The sequence below is a fragment of the Acinonyx jubatus genome, chromosome E3 (genome assembly GCF_027475565.1).
Source record: "Acinonyx jubatus isolate Ajub_Pintada_27869175 chromosome E3, VMU_Ajub_asm_v1.0, whole genome shotgun sequence".
NCBI classification, from domain to species: Eukaryota; Metazoa; Chordata; class Mammalia; order Carnivora; family Felidae; genus Acinonyx; species Acinonyx jubatus.
Window position 1 is genome coordinate 10,680,247 of NC_069398.1, and position 19,415 is coordinate 10,699,661.

The window sequence follows — 19,415 nt, forward strand, 5'->3', positions numbered from 1 at the left end:
GCCCCCACGACCGAGAACATCTGACTCCAGATGCCAGAAGTGCTGAGGTCGAGAAACCCTGACTTACACCTACAAGAAAGTTACTAATTTGTCCTTTTGCTTTCAATTCCAGTTTGGCTCAGCTCCATACTAACTGGCAAGCAGGATCCTGCAATCCAGGTGTCCCATGAGTCACCCCAGAGATGACAGTTCTGAGGGCTAAGAAACCCATTGGAGGAGAGTATATTGTCCCCATTTTGCAGATGAGGGCGAGGAAAGTTGAGGTTCAAAAGGATAGAGTCGTGGAGCCTCAGAGGGGTAGAGCGCTGGAGCCAGGGTTTGATTCAAGTTAGCTGGCCATGAAACGAGTCCTGTCCTTTATCTCTGGAAGGGACATGCCATCGTAATTACGGAGTTAACTTGTAATGTCTGCCTGTTGCTTCAGGGGCTACACCTGCAAAACAAAGAGGCCAGCGCCTGAGGGTATCTAGTGGAGCATGATGTGTGGGAGAATGCTTTGTTGAATAAATGAAAAGATAGTCTCTTTCCATTGCACCTCCCTCTCTGGGATTAAAAAAAAAAACCAAATCAACCTTGTTACTTCCTTATTGTGTCCAAGAGATAAAATAACCTCTAGAAAGGACTTTGGTCTTTTTAGTGCACTGATGCCAAGAGTATTGTTGAGAGGGCAGGGTTGGGGTTCAGGAAGAAAGAAATACACAGTTTGGGCTCCGAGTTGGGGCTTCTTCTGCCATAGGCTGGTAAATAGCTGCTGTCTGGAAGCTGGGTGGCCAGGCCCAGCAGTGTGACTAACAGAGCAAGCAGGGCTGTGTCTAAGGCAGAAGACGAAGGGCCTTATGGGTTAGTGTTTAAAAAAAAAAGAAGAGAGAGCAAGAGAGAGGACCCGCTGTCTCCGCAGGGTGGAGAGGAACCGCCAGGACGGAGGGCAGGTAAGAAAGGGTCTTTTAAAGGTGGTGCAGGGGTCACATAAATGGTAGGGAACCCTGGAGAATGTGTCATGGGAGGAGGTAGAAATGGGCTGTCCTGTTGCTTCTTGCCAGATGCCAGGCACAGAATAAGTGCACGATAAGTACTTGTTAGAGGAAAGAAAGACTGTGGGGAAGTCAGGGAGCATATCAGCTCAGGAAGCTCTAAAGCTGTCTGCCTGAATCAAAATCTGGCTTCTCCCGGTCCTGCCGTGCCACTGTGGGTGAGTTGTACCTTTCAAGGCTCAGTTTGCTTGTCTATAGAATGGGTAGTATGCTAAGAGCTCCCACCTCCCCCGGTGGATATCAGGGCTAATAAGAAAATATGGTGGGGCGCCTGGGTGGCTCAGTCGGTTAGGTTTCGGCTCAGGTCAAGATCTCATGGTTTTGAGGTTCAAGCCCCACGTCAGGCTCTGTGCTGACAGCTCAGAGCCTGGAGCCAGCTTTGGATTCTGTGTCTCCCTCTATCTCTATGTCCCTCTCCCACTTGTGCACGCTCTCTCTCTCTCTCTCAAAAGTAAATAAGCAAACATTTTTTAAAAATTAAAAAAAAAAAAGAAAATATGGTGCACTGGAAGCCACTCCATAAATATTATCTCCAACTCCCTCTCTTCCTCTTTGCCCTTCTCTTCTTCCTCTGATAACGATGATAAATGTGATCCAAGTTCAGTCAGAGAGGCACAGCTTAGAATCCCATCTGCCTCTGTTCAGCTGTGTGACCTTGGGCAAGTTACTTAACTCTCTCTGGGCCTCAGTGTAATCATTGTAAAGTGGGGATAATAATACCTCTCCATAAAGTTGTTGGAGGATACAGTTGCTGATGCAGTGAGGGGCGTAGCATAGTGCCTGACGCTGAAGTAGGTGCTCAGTAAATGGTGTTATCGTCATGCTTGCCGATATTGTTGTCTGACAAGGCTCCTTCTACACTGGAGAGACAAAAAGGAGCTCCGTGGATCTGGATGACAAGGAAATGGGGTTTATAATCATGCTTTCCAGGAAGGGTCCTTTTCCCAGGAGGAAGGGTCAGGTTGAAGATGCAGATTTTTTTCTAGAAGTTCTGTGAATCACTCTGTGGTTTGTATTTGCCAAGAGTTCCCAGAATGGAGTGTCAGGAGATTGGATTATATTGCTGCTTAAGGTTATTTCTAGCCACCTCAGGTTCAATGTCCCCAGAGATAAACCCAGGCTGATGCAATGCTAGTCATTAATAGGGTCATTTCTAGAAAGAACACTCCTTATTCATAGGAAAAGGAGTAAGGGCTGGGTAACATTTCTGTATTTTTACAAATGCCAGACAAACAAGTTCCATATTCTATGGCATTTGATTCAGGGTGGGTATCATTTAAATAGAAGAGCAGAAAGCCCTATTTCTGAAAATAGGAGAAACAAAAATTGGAGATCCAGAGTTGCGGTTCCTAATCTTTCATCTGTTAGCACCCCCCTCCCCCCCGCCAATAAATGAAAAATCATGGCTCTCCAAATGAGAGGTGGACGTTTTTCCTGTGGCAGACACTTGACTTATAAATTGTACAATCAGAGGGAAGCCCTTAACATGAGGAGGTAGATGGAAATCCCAGGAAGATGGTTTAAGTTGCCCCCAGAACTGTCATTCCTGGGGTGGTTCATGAAATGCCTGCATTGCAGGGTCCTGCCTGCCAGTCTCTGTGGAGCCAAGTCAAATTGGAGCAAAAGATACAAATCAGTAATCCTGAGCCTGTCTTTATTGAAAATGTTGATATTTTTTGTTCACCATGTATTTCCTGTTTTTAAAAATATTACACTAAGTTATTATTTATCTAGGTTACTGGGATTTTGGGTACTCTCCCTTAAATCTGTGTCCAGGCAAACTCTTCACTTCACCCTGCTCTTGGCCATGCTACAAACAGCACTGAATCTAGAAACTTCCCAAGCTTAACATCATGCCTACCCAGCATGGGCAAAAAGATGGCTGATCTCAAGATGTGAATGTTAAGCAAATGAGTTTAAAAAGGGAAAATTTGCTTCCTTGAAAGGAAAGGGCATTTATGATGCTGTATTCCACTCCTTCCTGGCTGTGTTCCCTGGCCAGGTTACTGAACCTCTCTGTGCCTCAGTATCTCCCTAAGTAAAATGAGGATAATAACAGCACCCATCAATAAGACTGTGGTAAGAATCTAATGAGTTAATACCCGTCAAGTTCTCATAACAGTGTCTGGCACATACATATTCATTGTTTTGTTATTGGTTTCTGCTTCTGTTTTTCTTTTTTAATTTTTTTTCAACGTTTTTTATTTATTTTTGGGACAGAGCGAGACAGAGCATGAACGGGGGAGGGGCAGAGAGAGAGGGAGACACAGAATCGGAAACAGGCTCCAGGCTCTGAGCCATCAGCCCAGAGCCCGACGTGGGGCTCGAACCCACGGACCGTGAGATCGTGACCTGGCTGAAGTTGGACGCTTAACCGACTGCGCCACCCAGGCGCCCCTGCTTCTGTTTTTCCTTACGCAGATCTGGAACCATAATGCTTATGATGTTCTATTATATAGTGTTTGTTTAAATAGGCATTATAAGGATTATTATAAGGATCTGAATTAGTCTGGTTAAGAACTAAGCTTCTAGGGGTGCTTGGGTGGCTCGTTAGTTAAGCATCTGACTCTTGATTTCAGCTCAGGTCATGATCTCACAGTTCATGAGTTCGAGCTCCGCATAGGGCTCTGCGCTGACAGCGTGGAGCCTGTTTGTGATTGTCTCTCTCCCTCTCTCTCCCTCTCTCTCTGTCTGTCCCCTGGTGTCTCTCTCTCTCTCGCTGTCAAAATAAATATATAGGGGCACCCAGGTGTCTCAGTCAGTTAAGCGTCTGACTTCAGCTCAGGTCATCATCTTGTGGTCAGTGGGTTCGAGCCCTGTGCTGACAGCTCAGAGCCTGGAGCCTGCTTCAGATTCTGTTGTCTCCCTCCCCCTCTGCCTCTCCCTGCCTCACGCGCGTGCTCTCTCTCTTTCTCTCTCAAAAATAAATGAACATTGGGGCGCCTGGGTGGCTCGGTCTGTTAAGCATCTGACTTTGGCTCAGGTCATGATCTCATAGATCATGAGTTCAAGCCCCGCATCGGGCTCTGTGTTGACAGCTCAGAGCCTGGAGCCTGCTTCAGACTCAGTGTCTCCTTTGCTCTCTTCCCCTCCCCCACTTGTGCTCTGTCTCTCAAAAATAAATAAATGTAAAAAAAAAAATAAAATTTTTAAATAAAAAAAAAATAAATGAAGATTAAATGAACATATATGTAAACTTAAAAAAAATAAAAAATAAAAAGAACTAAACTTCTAGTCCCAGAGACAGAACCCGAAGGGGGTTCATTTTCTTCTCAAAGAGAGAGGCTTGCCACAGACCTAGAATCACAGGGTATGGATAAAGCCTAACCTGGCTTTACTGTCTCCTGCCTTTCTGAGCTTCAGTGGTCTAGAAGGCGTTAGAGGGTACTAGCCACAGGGGACATTAAGGTCTATCATGTTCCACTGCTCCTGCTAGGATTCTGAGCAACACATACAGTGGCAAAGGGGATCAGGAGGGGCTTCCATAGCCTATAGGTCTCCAGGAAGTGAGATCTTCGTTGGGTCACAGAGGAGGCTACTCCTAGCAGGTGTCAGTGGGTGCGTGAGCTGTTATATGTGTCTCGCATTGTCTCTGGCTCTCTGAGGGAGGGGCCCTTGTTCTTCTGGGACAGGCTGGAGTAGTTCAGCCATGCAAGAAATCACTGAGCTGCCAAGGTACAAACAACCCAGCACCCTTCCCCTCCCGCCTCACCCTGCCTACTCTTGGCAGCCTCCATTAACTGGCCACTCTGCTGTTGATTCTTGAACCTTGCTACACAGAAGAATCTCCTGGGAAATCTGATAAAAAGGCCAATTACCAGGTCCCACCCCAGACCCACTGAACGAAAACTTCTGGGAGTGGGACCCAAGCTAAAGTAGTTTTCCCAGGACTGGAGGTCTCCCAGGATATGGAACTTCCAGAAAGTTCTGGGCGGGGCGCCTGGGTGGCTCAGTCGGTTGAGCATCTGACTTCCGCTCAGGTCATGATCTCACAGTTGGTGAGTTTGAGCCCCGCGTCGGGCTCTGTGCTGACAGCTCAGAGCCTAGAGCCTGGAGCCTGTTTCAGATTCTGTGTCCCCCTGTCTCTGCCTCCCGTGCTCGTGTTCTGTCTCTGTCTCTCGAAAGTGAATAAACATTAAAAAATAAAATTTCTTAAAACAAAGAAAGCTCTGGGCAAACTGGGACTAGTTGGCCACCTAATGATCCACAGGCATCCATCTCCAGCAAGCTCCCAAGTGAGTCTCATGGGCTCCCCCAGTTTGATCCTCTTTGATGTGCTGTGATCAGCAAAGCTTTAAATATTGGAATTTCCTTTAGGCTTTATTCTTCTCTAGACTTGGCCTGCAAATATGGCAGCCCCATAGCCACTTATAGCTATTTACATTAAAATTAATTAAAAGCAAACAAAATAAAAAATTCAGTTCCTCACTTGCACTAGCCACATTTTAAGTACTCAGTATATACATGTGGCTAGTGGCTGCTGTATTGGACAGAGTAGTATAGAATGATTCCATCATCATCAGGGAAAGTTCTGTTGGACAGTATTGCCCTAGATGATCTCCTCTAGAATGGAGTTTCTCAGGGCACCTGGGTGGCTCAGTCGATTAACTGTCTGACTTCAGCTCAGGTCAATGATCTCACGATTCGTGAGTTTGAGCCCCGAGTCGGGCTGCTGACAGCTCAGAGCCAGGACCCTCCTTTGAATTCTGTGTGTGTGTGTCTCTCTCTCTGCCCCTCCCCCCGCTGTCTCTGTCTCTGTCTCTCAAAAATGAATAAACGTTAAAAAAAAATTTAGAATGGGGCTTCTCAACTTCACCACTATTAACATTTTGGGTCAGATAATTCTCTGTTTTGGGAGACTGATGTTCAGCAGTTCTCTGGTCTCTACCTACTAGATGCCAATATCAGACCCCAACTTGTGACAACAAAAAAGGCTTCCAGATGCTGTGAAATGTGTTATCTGGGGGCAAAATTACATTGATGGAGAATCACTGCCCTAGACGTATGGCTTCCACAAATCACTTTCTTTTTCTTTTCTTTTTTGTAAGTTTATTTATTTTTGAGAGAGCAAGAGCACAAGTGGGGGAGGGGTAGAGAGAGGCAGAGCAGAGCCCAACATGGGCCTGGAACCCGAAATCAAGCGTCAGATGCTTGGGATGCCTGGATGGCTCAGTTGGTTAAGCAACCAACTCTTGATTTCGGCTCAGGTCATGATCTCACACTTTGTGAAATCAAACCCTGAATTGGGCTCTGTGCTGTGAGCATGAACCCTGTCTGGGATTCTCTTCCTCTTTCTCTGCCCCTCCCCTACTTGTGTGCGCGCTCTGTCTCTCTCTCTCTCAAAATGAATTAATAAATATTAAAAAAAAAAAAAAGTCAGATGCTTAACTGACTGAGCCATCTATGTGTCCATCCACCCATGTCTTTCTAAAAGAAGAAAATCCAACCCATACACCCTGTATTTCAAACAGAGCACTGGCACCTGAATGCATGCGCCATCTTGCACTTGCCCTTGCATGGGTCTGCTTTTCATCTAAAGCCTATGGGCTTCATCTACTTCGGTAACAGTCTTACATACATGAAAGTCTTGTTACAGAATGTCACGTGCATGGAGAGGGGTTTTGGTTATAGTGAGAGTGAGACTCCTGGAAAGAATTTGCAGGGTTCTGGGAAAGTCTAGAGACTGCTCATCAAGAATGGACTATAGGGGGCGCCTAGGTGGCTCAGTTGGTTAAATGTCCAACTTCAGCTCAGGTCCTGATCTCATGTTCCTGGGTTCTAGCCCACATTGGGCTCTTTGCAGTCAGCACACAGCCTGCTTTGGATCCTCTGTCTCTTTCTCTCTCTGTCCCTCCCCCGCTCCTGCTCTCTGTCTCTCTCCCTCTTTCAAAAACAAATAAACATTAAAAAATTTTGGGGGGGGGAGCTTCTGGGTGGCTCAGTCGGTTGAATGTCCAACTTCGGCCCAGATCATGATCTTGCAGTTCTTGGGTTTGAGCCCCGTGTCGGGCTCCGTGCTGACAGCTCAGAGCCTGGAGCCTACTTTGGATTCTGTGTCTCCCTCTCTCTCTGCCCCTCAGCTGCTCATGTTCTGTCTCTCTGTCTGTCTCTCTCTGAAAAATAAACATTAAAAAATTTTTTTAATGGATTGTGGTAAAAAAGGAAGTATTTTAGCCAGTGTAATGAAATTTGAGGGGCTTCAAAACATCCACGTAAATAAAAGATTTATCCCATCCTTGCTTTTTCTTGAATTTTCCTCTGAAGATTAATTGGTGACATTTGCTAGCTCTATCATCCCAAGTTTCCCAAAGTATTTAAAAAAATATGTTAGCATCATCTTAATTTGGCATGTTAAAAAGCATTTACTATCTCAATGGTAAGTGTAGCACGTTAGACCATTCTCTGGATGGATTTTTCTAGGTGATTTTCCTTCGTGAGATTAAAGTTCATGTTCATTTTGCAGCCTCTAACTCTTTCTTACGTATTCAGCAAGCCAGAAACCTTATATTCTTTTTCCATTCATAAAATATAATTACCTTTCTTTAGAAACTAAATAAATGTCTTAAAAATGAAGCAAATTTTTTGGAGAGGAAACATAAAGACCAGAAAGATGTACCCACTTAGTTCTATTTAAATTTTCCCCTCATGTTCATAGCTTCGATGTTGCTCTTTTGCAAGCACAGACCTTATGTTGTGAAGGATCCAAATGTTTGGCTACGACTGCACCTGGGTCAAAGGCGGAAACAGTCTCTGAAAAGTCCTGTAGGGCATGAACTAACATGCCTAGTGACAGGAGGAGGCTTTTTGTTAAATGGGTGATTGAAGGTTTTACCCTCACACGCTTATAACACACTATTTAAGTTGCCTTTGTTTCCGTGTTCTGAACGTTACACACCACAGATAAAAGATTCTAAGGCATTTGTTTGTAGTGGTGTGGATGATGACAGCCACAGTAATCATTAAACTAACATGGCAACAAAGAAGAGCTTGCAAACAAAAGAAATCTACCTCCTGTGACCCTTGCTCTTTGTGCTGGAATTGTCTTTCCATGATCAGGTGCCTGAGGAAGGAATCAAAGCTTCTAGAACTGCACTCAGGAAAGCCTGGTTGGAATGAGATGCCTGGGAATAGACCGTTTCTTCTTTTAAAATTCTTTTTCCTTCCCTTTCAGGAATTCGTAGAATTACAGACTGGTATTTTGGGTGTGTGAGTAGGGGGTAAGAGGGTAGGATGCAATTATATCATTATATATCTAGTGTCTGTTATATCCCAGAATTTAGGCGTTTGTGTCCCACCTTCATGATTTTTCCCCTTTTCTTACCATGCATACAAATATTTACCTATTCTTTTTACTTAACAGATTTATTTTAGAAGGAAACATGTCATTATTGTAAATGGAAAATTTCTATCACTTGCTTGTAACTATAGATGACTATATATTTATATATGTACATACATACATATGTATATACATATACAAAACCAAATCGTGTTACTACTAGCTAGATTATGCTGAGTAAAAGCAATCCGTCTCAAAGGGCTGCATTCTCTGTGATTCTATTTATATGACATTTTGGGAAGGGCAAAGCTAGAGGGACAGAGAATAGGCCAGTGGTGGGCAGAGGGTGGTAGGAGGGGTTGATTACAGAGGGGTGGCACAAGGGAGTTTGGGGTGGCGGAACTGGTCTGTATCCTGATGGTGGTGGTGGTTATGCATGTGTTCAAACTTACAGACCTATACACCAAAGATATTTTATTGTATGCTAACTGCAGAAGTAAAGTCTAATCATGAAGGTTGTGAGCTTAGAGCTTTGCTCTGTCTTTGTTGAAAAAGGGACTATGGTAAATTCAGACAGGTGTTAAAGACTTATTAGCATCAATGGAGACTTTACCTAGTTGTTAGTTAGAAATATTGAATGGGAATTAGGAAGGAAGGAATGGTCGCCAGGAGATTCCTTATTATTTTCCACAGGGGAGGTGATCCTTTCAAGAATCCCTGAACTGCTCCAAAACTCTAAATTTATAAATGGGATATATTTGTGCCAAAAATGGACCCAGGCGTGAGAAATGCTAGTCTGTATGGACCCTCCCCTCCCTGGCCCCAGAGTAGTCTGGCTGATCCCAATGTAGGTTTGTTTTACCTCCCACTGGGTGAGGGTGGTCATCACCATGATGGACTCCAGGTGACAGATGAGATGAATGAGAACTTTGTAGGACAATATTCATTTATTCAACATCTTTTTTTTTTTTTTTATATGAGAGAGAGAGAGAACACACAAGCAAGGGAGAGGGAAGAGGGAGAGAGAATCTAAAGCATGCGCCATGCTCAGTGCAGAGCCTGATACGGGGCTTGATCCCATGACCCTGGGATCATGACCTGAGCTGAAATCAAGGGTCAGATGCTCAACCTACTGAGCCCCACTGGTGCACCCAGTCAACAAATACTAATTGAGTTCCAGGCAAGGTGCTAGATGCCGGGGATATAGTGAGCAAAATAGTATAACCTCTGCCATCATAGAGTTTCAGTCCAGTGGAAGACAAATATTGAACAATATAAGATACAAAATTAATATATAATTGCAAACTGGTAAGTCCCATGGGCAGAAAGGTGGGATGCTGTGATAGAGGCTCATGGGGAACTATTTGCATGTGGAGGAATAAAGGAGACCTCTCTGCGAAAGCAGCATTTCAGCTGATACCTTAAGGATGAAGGGTTAGCCTGGCCAAGAGTAGAGGGACAAGCATTCTAGGCAGAAGGAACAGCATGTGCAAAGACCATAACCCAGAAAAACGGGGCCAGTGTGTTTAGTCCAGTGCTTGGCAAACTATGCCCCTCAGTTCAGATATGGCCTGTCAACTAAGGATGGTTTTTATATTTTCAAATTGCTGAAAAAAATCAAAAGAATTATTCATGGCATATAAAAATTATATGACATTCAAATTTTGGTGTCCATAAATTGGAACACAGGCACACCTCTTCAATTATATATTGTCTAGGGCTGACTTTGTGACAGAGTTGAGCAGTTGCTACAGAGTTTTTATGATCCACAAAACTTAAAATATTTCCTATCTGGTTCTCTACAGAGGAAGTGTGTCAACCCTTGATTTAGACGATGAAAAACAGGGGAGAGGTGGGCAGGGGCCAGCTCATGGATACTTTTCACGCCATAGTAAGGAGTTTAGATGTTATTCTCCATTCAGTGAAAAGGTATTGAGCAGGGTTGGCATGGAGGTGGGGGAAATATTGAGAGTCTCTCTCTCTCTCTTTTAGTTTATTTATTTGTTTTTGAGAAAGAGAAAGAGAGATCGTTTGCACGGGTGGGGCAGAAAGAGAAAGAGAAAGAGAGAATCCCAAGCGGGCTCTGCACCCTCAGTGCAGAGTCCAGCTTGGAGCTCGACGAACCAGGAGCTCATGACCTGAGCTGAAACTGAGTCAGAAGCTTAACTAACTGATCCACGCAGGCTCCCCTCTCTTTCTGTGTTGTATTAACTTTGTCTTGTGGTCTAGTTTTTCTGGAGCCCTGGGAAGGCGCCTTCCTCTATATAAGTGAGGGAATCCCCCCACTGTTCTGTGCACCCCCAGGCTTTTCTTCTCCTTTGCTCCTGAGAGTGTCATGTTTGTTAGCTGTCAAGTGCAGGTGGGACTGCAAATGTGTTCAGGATTGTTGGCTTTTCAATTTCCTTGTATTGCTGTGATGAATGCTGTGTTCAACCCTTCAGTGACGATTTTATTGTGCTTATTTTGAGGCTTGAAGTCAGTGGCCCAGATCAAAACCTCAATATGCATTGATTGTAGCTGATTTTGATTTATTTTATTTTTTAATTTATTTTTAAAATTTTTTTAACGTTTATTTATTTTTGAGACAGAGAGAGACAGAGCATGAACAGGGGAGGGGCAGAGAGAGAGAGGGAGACACAGAACCCGAAGCAGGCTCCAGGCTCTGAGCCATCAGCCCAGAGCCCGACACGGGGCTTGAACTCACAGACCGCGAGATCGTGACCTGAGCTGAAGTCAGACGCTTAACCGACTGAGCCACCAGGTGCCCGGTTTTGATTTATTTTAAAGCTTCTGTGGCTTATTTGGAAACTGGGGGGAAAGAGTTTTCACGCAGTCAGCTTATTCCAGTAATTTCTCTCCTGTTTTCTCCTGGACACAGCACTTCAGTGTTTTACTTTTTTTAGAAAATGGATTTTTGTTTTGAAATGACTGTGATTTGGAGAAATTCTTGCTTCCTTTTTTTTTTGTCTTTATTATTCTTTTTCTTAAATTATGACAAAATACATACAATATTAAATTTATCATCTTAACCATTATTTATTTATTTATTAACTTTTATTCATTTTTGACAGTGAGAGAGACAGAGCATGAGCAGGGGAGGGGCAGAGAGAGAGGGAGACACAGAATCCAAAACAGGCTCCAGGCTCTGAGCTATCAGCACAGAGCCCGGCACAGGGCTCCAACCCACGGACTGTGAGATCATGACCTGAGCTGAAGTCAGACACTTAACCGACTGAGCCACCCAGGCGCCCCATATCATCTTAACCATTTTTAAAGTATCCAGGTCAGTAGTGCTAAATGCATTCACATTGCTGTGCACCCCATCCAGAACTTTTCATCTTGCAAGACTGAAACTCCATACCCATAACACAGCAAATTATAATCCCCCCTTTCCTTCTTCTCCCAGCCCCTGGCAACCACTATTCTGCTGCCTATTTCTGTTTCTGTGAGTTTGACTATTCTAGATACTCTCATAACTGGAGTCACATACAATATTTGTCTTTTTGTGACTGGCTTGGTTTACTTAGCATGATGTCCTTAAGTCCCATCCATTTTTTAAAATTTATTTATTTATTTTGAGAGAGAGAGAGAGAGAACGAGCAGGGGAAGGGCAGAGAGAGAGAGAGAGAGAGAGAGAGAGAGAGAGAGAGAGAGAATCCCAAGCAGGCTGCACACTGTCAGAGCAGAGCCCAACACGGGGCTGGAACCCATGAACCATGAGATCATGACCTGAGCCAAAACCAAGAGTCCGACGCTTAACCAACTGAGCCACCCAGGCGGCCCCATCCATGTTTGTTTTTTTAATGTTTTGTGGGTTTTTTTTAACTTATTTTGAGGGAGAGAGGTGGGGGGCGGGGAGGGACAGGAGGGCAGAGAGAGAGAGAGAGAGAGAGAGAGAGAGAGAGAGAGAGAGACTCCCAAGAAGGGTCCATACTCAGCATGGAGCCTGATGCAGGGCTGGATTTTATGACCTGAGCCGAAATCAAGAATTGAATGCTGGGGTGCCTGGGGTACTCAGTCCGTTAAACACCCGACTTTGGCTCAGGTCATGGTCTCACAGTTTGTGAGTTCAAACCTCACATTGGGCTCTCTGCTGTCATCACATAGCCTGCTTTAGATCCTCTGTCTCCCTCTCTCTCTGCCCCTCCCCTGCTCATGTGCTCTCTCTCTCTCTCTCTCTCTTAACAATAAATAAACATTAAAAACAAAAAGAGACAACCGACTGAGCCACCCAGGCACCCCAAGGTCCATCCATGTTATAGCATGTGTCAGAATTTCCTTGCTTTTTACAGCAGAATAATATTCCAATTCCAGTGCATGGATACATCAAATTTTGTTTATCCCTTCATCCATTGCTGGATACAGATTGCTTCCACCTTTTCACTTTTGTGAATAATGCTGCTGTGAATATGGGTGTATCTATCTACCTGTCTATTTTTGAGACCCTGCTTTCAATTCTTTTGGATATATGCCCAGCAGTAGAATTACTGGATCAGATGGTAATTTTGTTTTTAATTTTGTAAGGAACTGCCATACTGTCTTCTTTAAATTCTTTTTTTTAAGTTTATTTATTTACTTAGAGAGAGATAGAGAGATAGAGTGGGGGAGGGGCAGAGGAGAGAAGGAGGGAATCCCAAGTAGGCTCCACACTGTCAGTGCTTAACCTGATACGGGGCTCACACTCACGAACTGTGAGAGCATGACCTCAATCTGATAGTAAGAGTCGAAATCAAGCCGAAATCAAGAGTCGGACGCTTAACTGACTGAGCCCCCCAGGTGCCCCTGCCATACTGTCTTCTATAATGGCTGCATCATTTTACATTCCCACCAGCAGTGCACAAGGGTTGTAGTTTCTTCACATTCTCATCACCACTTGCTATTTTCTGGGCTTTTGTTTGTTTGTTTGTTTTTTAATAGTGGCCATCCTAATGGAAAGAGGTGACGTCACCCTGTGGTTTTGATTTTCATTTCTCCTGTGACTACTGATGTTGAACATCTTTTCATGTGCTCATGGGCTATTTTGTATATATTTTTTGGAGAGATGTCTGCTTAAGCCCTTTGCTTATTTGTAAAGTCTAGTTCTTTGTTTTGTTGTTGAATTGTGGTAGTTTTTTATATATTCTGGCCATTAACCCTTTGTCAGAGATATGATTTGTAAATATTCTCTCCCGTTCCGTGGGCGCCTTTTCACTCTTTGGGTTGTGCCTTTGGATGCACAGAAGTTTTTTGTTTTGATGTAGGCCAGTTGATGTATTAAAAATTTTTTTTTTCAACGTTTATTTATTTTTTTGGGGACAGAGAGAGACAGAGCATGAACGGAGGAGGGGCAGAGAGAGAGGGAGATACAGAATCGGAAACAGGCTCCAGGCTCTGAGCCACCAGCCCAGAGCCTGACGCGGGGCTCAAACTCACGGACCGCGAGATCGTGACCTGGCTGAAGTCGGACGCTTAACTGACTGTGCCACCCAGGCGCCCCAAGTTGATCTATTTTAATTTTTGTTGCCTGTGCTTTTGGTATCACGTCCAAGAAATCCTTGCCAAGTCCCATGACATGAAGCTTTTCTCCTATGCTTTCTTCTAAGAGTCTTATAGTCTTAGGTCCTACTTTTGGGTCATTGATACATTCTGAGCTAATTTTTGTATAAGGTAAGGGTTCAACTTTATTCTTTTGCAGGTGGCTATCCAGTTTCTCAAACACCACTTGTTGATGGGGCATTTGGGTGGCACAGTTGGTTAAGCATCCAACTCTGGATCTCAGCTCAGGTCATGATCTTAGAGTCATGAGTTCAAGCCCCATATTGGGCTCTGCACTGGGCTTGAAGCCTACTTAAAATAACACCATTTTTTGAAAAGAGTGTCCTTTCCTCATTGAGTGATTTTGGTACCCTGGTCAAAAATCATTTGACCTTACATGCATATGACCTTATATATTTCCTCTGCTTTCCATTCTGTTCCATTGGTCTGTATGTCTGACTTTATGCCAACTCTTGCCTCCTTTTATTGAACTTGTTTACTATTTTCCTTTCTGCAAAGAAGGCTTCTTTTCACCTGGATCGGAATCGAGTTGTTTTTATTTTCTATCTTTAATAGGGGGAGAAACTGTGCCTCTATTTCCCTTTCTGCTTCAGCAATCTTCCCTGATTGTTGCAAATATGTAAGTAATTTTTTTAAGTGTATTTATTTATTTTGGGAGAGACAGAGAGAACACGAGTGGGAGAGAAGCAGAGAGAGGAGAGAGCGAATCCCAAGCAGGCTCTGTGCCATTAGTGCAGAGCCCAATGTGGGGCTTAATTTCACAAACTGTGAGATCATGACCTGAGCCAAAATCAAGAGTCAGGTGCTTAACTGACTGAGCCGTCCAGACGCCCCTCCGAATATGTAAACAATTAAATAAGTAAATTAAAAAGTGACAAAGCCCGTGTATGTAGGAAGTGGTCAAGTGTAGTAAAGGAACATGTATTCAAATCCCCGTCCCCACTTACTATCTGTGAAAAGTCAGAGAAGTTACCAAGTCCTTCTGAGCCTCAATTTCCTCATCTTTAAATAGGAACAGGGAGAGTCCCCATGCTGAATTGAATGAAGATTAAAGGTTTTGCTAATGTTTATTTATTTTTGAGAGACAGAGTGAGGTGGGGGAGGGGCAGACAGAGAGGGAGACACAGAATCTGATGCAGGCTCTAGGCTCTGAGCTATCAGCACCTGACATGGGGCTTGAACCCATGAACTGTGAGATCATGAACTGAGCTGAAGTCAGACACTTAACTGACTGAGCCACCCAGGTGCCCCCACTTCTTTCTCTTGAATGACAAAGTCTCTCTTTGTTTTGCATCCTTTTTTCCCCCCTATAATCTTTTCTTCACATCAGTGATTTAAAGAATTGGAAAAGCCTTTTTAGATATTCCCACATTAATAACAGTTTAACCCAGCCATTCTCAAATGCAGGGGTGGGGTGGTGGGAGTAGTGATTTGCCCCCAGAGGAGATTTGGCAATGCCTGAGACACTTCCGGTTGTCACAGCTGGGGGAGGTGCTACTGGCATCTAGTGGGTAGAGGTCAGGGATCCTGCTTAACACCTTAGGATGCACAGGACAGGTGCCCAACAACGAAGAATTTTCTAGCCTCCGGTAGGAATAGTGCAAAGATTGAAAAAACCTAGTTTAACTGAGGCTAATCCTACCGTTATTGTTTTTCTATCTTCACATCTTGCACCTGACTTTTTGCAAGCTGCATATGGTCAGACTGGGTGTAATACAGGGAAAAGGAAGAAAGGTCAATTTGGGGAATATTCCCAGTGGTCCATCTCGGGTGACAGTGTGCAGGTGAAAAGGCTACCTACCCACAGTTGTTGGAAATTAGTGCAACTGTTTGGGGACCGTCACCGTGAAATTCAAAACACTCAAGCCAAATGGCTGGTGGCTTTTTAGAACTATTTAAGAATTTCCACAGGATTGGTGCACCTGGGTGGCTCAGTCGGTTAAGCGTCTGACTTCAGCTCAGGTCATGATCTCGCGGTCTGTGGGTTCGAGCCCCGCATCGGTCTCTGTGCTGACAGCTCAGAGCCTGGAGTCTGCTTCAGATTCTGTTTCCCCTCTCTCTGCCCCCACCCCCACTCATGCTCTCTGTCTTTCAAATCTGAATAAACGTTAAAGAAATTTTTTTAAATATAAAATAAAAAAAAATAAAAGAAAGAACTTCTAAAGGATTACTTTGGTAATTTTGACTGTGGCTCTTAATATACATGTATCTTATATCATTTATTGGAATGTAGCTAACATAGGCAATATTGATTTCATTTAGGTTGAAAGGTTTACCCTGTCACTTGTTGGCATGACAAAGTTCATCTCTTTAAAAAGATAAAATGTGGGGCACCTGGATGGCTTGTTCAATTGAGCGCCCAACTCAATTTTGGCTCAGCGTATGATTCCACAGCTCATGAGTTTCAGCCCCGCATCAGGTTCTGTGCTGACAGTGCAGAGGCAGTTTGGGATTCTCTCTCTTCCTCTCCCTCTGCCCCTCCCCTGCCTGCTCGCTCTCCCTCTCTCAAAACAAATAAACTTAAAAATATTTTTTTAAAAAAGATAAAACATACAGCTGTGGAACACCTTGCTGACTCCGTTGGTTAAGCATCTGACTCTTGACCTCAGCTCAAGTCTTGATCTTACGGTCACAGTTTACCCTCTGCGTTGGGGGCATTGGGCCTGGCACTGAGTGTGAAGCCAAGCTAATAAATAAGTAAGTAAGTAAATAAATAAATAAATAAATAAATAAAAGGTAAAATGTACAGCTGAAATTAGAATTCTTGGTCTGGCTTTGCCTCTTATGGGGTGATGTTCTTCATTTGGTGGTGGTCAGATCTGCTGTTTTACAAGGCCCTGGCTTCTCTTTCCTTTTCTTTCAGGTAATAACTGACCTCAATTAGCAAAATTAACCTTTGCACAGTGATTCACTTGTGCATGGCTACGATTCTAGCCTGGGGCAGGACACAGAAAAAGGAGATTAGAGAGAGGAGCCCTACATACCAAGCTATCTTCTGCTCCTTCGTGTAGATCTCAACATTCTTTTCTATAGCTCCATGATATTCCATTGTGCAGATGCACTGTTACTGACTTGGCCCATCCTCTCTTCATGGTTTCTGGATTGTTTCCAGTTTTTTTGTCATCACACTCCAAATTTGGCCTGACAATACTAATGGCTCCATGTCCCTATGATTTGAGGGCCACGTGGTAGCTGCAGAACCAAGCTTGTGGGTGGCTTGCCTTGGCTTATAGTGTCCTAAGTGTAGAAAGGCCAAGAGGCAGCCGAGATGCAGATAAACAGCCTGAATGAGACTTCATCAAGACTGTAGGACGTAATTCATCCCCCAACATTCGTGGACTAGCTGAATGACAAATGCAGGATTGTTAGGGTCTCCCGTTCAAACCAGGAGCCTTGCAAGATCAAACAGGGAGTCCAGTGCCTAACAGATTTAGAAGGCATCTGCTTTGCTCGGGGATGTGATTGAAAACCGTTGGAACAGTAAAGTGGGAAAACCCATGGGATGATGTCAAGGATGAAATGGATATCAATGGGATGTCAAAAGGAGGACTCAGAACAGATAGTTCAATAGCCTTTATTGGAAAGTTAGGAGAGCAATACAATTTGGAGGGGGAAAAAGTATCTTAGTGCTGTCCCAAGGCACAAAGCAAAATTATTCTTTTGAAAGGACAGGATCGTTGTTTCTCTAAGAGGTAACAGGAAACCATAAGTAAGGTTCTCAGAAGATTAACTCCCACTTCATTTGACAATCAATACAAGACTTTCCTTGTGGTTATTTCTTCCTCCCACCTCCTTTCCAGTCCTTATCTGTGGGCTTAGCCTTTTGTTTAGGAATTTGTCTTGGTACAGGTGGTAGTGGTTAGAGCACCATTTGTGCCCGGGCTGTGAAAAACATGTGGAGTAAGTAAGCTCTTGTCAGGTGATATTAGTGGAACATAGAACTGTACCAACAAACTTGGAACTAATTGGTGGCTGATCACATATAAAATCTATGTATCTACCTACCTGTCATCTACCTAACTACCTACCTAACTACCTACCTACCTACCCATCTTATATGAACATATAATATGTTGTTTAACTCATAAAATTTATTTCTTGCTCATGAAGAACCATTCATGGGTAGGTGGGGGGAGGCGCTTGGGTGGCTCAGTTGGTTAAACATCTGACTTCAGCTCAGGTCATGATCTCGCAGTTTGTGGGTTTGAGCCCCGCGGCAGGCTCTGTGCTGACAGCTCAGAGCCAGGAGCCTGCTTCGGATTCTGTGTCTCCCTCTCTCTCAGCCCCTCCCCTGCTCATTCTCTGTCTCATTGTCTCTGTCTCTCTCTCTCATAAATGAATAAACTTAAAAAAATAAAGCTTCCATAAGAGCTATTGTGGGTTGGTGGACATGGGCGGTGCCCATTGCCTAAAAATAGCTGTGTGCTGCTGCCTTTCTGCAAGGGGCCACTGATCGCCTCACGGTGACCTCCTTCCACCCCCCCGCAACTCAGCGTGTATTCGCTAGAGCTTCTGAGCTCTTTGCTGGTGACCGTGAACCCTGGCTTTATTATGTGGTTATCTGATCCCTTTGGAAACATTCTTATGACACATTCTTTTCAGAAATTCATCCTGGGAGAGAAGTGTGGCCCTCTTGAAAAACTGGTATACTTCCTCTTTTTCACAAGTAGTAAATATTAGATAGCCTGTCATGATTCCCTTTCAGTCTGGGCTAATAAGAAGCTCACAGCAAAATCTAGTTCATTAGAGTCACTACATCAGCCCAGGAATTACGCAGAGTTCTCCTCCCTGTACTTTGTTATAAAACATGGTCTATTTTTTTTAGTCAGGTCCTGGTTGAGTGTGTGACTTTAATTGTCCACCAACTCCCCTCTCTGTTGGAAGTTGCCAAGGTTTATATTACACATAAATACAAATAATGGTAGATAATAGCTTCTTTTCAGTGCATGCTTCCTTGGTGCCAACGGCTTTATGTGACTTATCTTGTTCATTCTTTATAATAGCCTTATGAGATATTCTTGTCAGGATTGGGTGGCTGAGATACAGACTCAGAGAGGTTGAATGGCTTGCCCAATTCTGCACAGCCAGCAGATGGCAACTAAATACAGTTATATCTGATGTCAAGGGCTGGGTTCCTGACCACTTTCATTTTACAGCAGTATGTAGATAGATGGTTCAATCCAGATAGTGTGTCCTGTCCTTACCTAGATTTCATTTTCATTAATTCAGATTTTCTGTGGTATATACTTATAAGAAAATTGGAAATGTTTGTGAGCCAGATTATTCTTTTTTTATTTTTTTCCTTTCCCCCAACTGCTTTATAACCCTGTGGGAAAACAGAGGGTTTTGGTTATGGCTTCTGGTTTAGGTCTTTTTCATTTTCCTTTTTAAAATTAAGGACAAATACATTTACAGAGATGTGCACAGTTCCTTTTTTTAATGTTTATTTATTTATTTACTTATTTTGAGAGAGAGTGCAAGCGTGAGTGGGGGAGGGGCAGAGAGAGAAAGAGAGAGAGAATCCCAAGCAGGTTTCACACTATTGGCCTGGAGCCGGACACGGGGCTCAA

The 19,415-nt window shown here is 43.8% G+C and overlaps 1 protein-coding gene across 2 annotated transcripts in view; it reads left to right on the plus strand.

The window, feature by feature from the left end:
- Nucleotides 1-621: 621 nt before the first annotated feature.
- The window catches only part of TMC5 (transmembrane channel like 5), a 70,386-nt gene continuing 51,592 nt past the window's right edge, over nucleotides 622-19,415 (plus strand). The window contains exon 1 of one of the 2 annotated variants that reach the window (XM_053213199.1): nucleotides 622-929. The gene's annotated coding sequence lies outside the window, so the exon portion shown is untranslated. The remainder of the gene's footprint in view (nucleotides 930-19,415) is intronic. The other variant, XM_015067207.3, reaches the window with a different exon arrangement.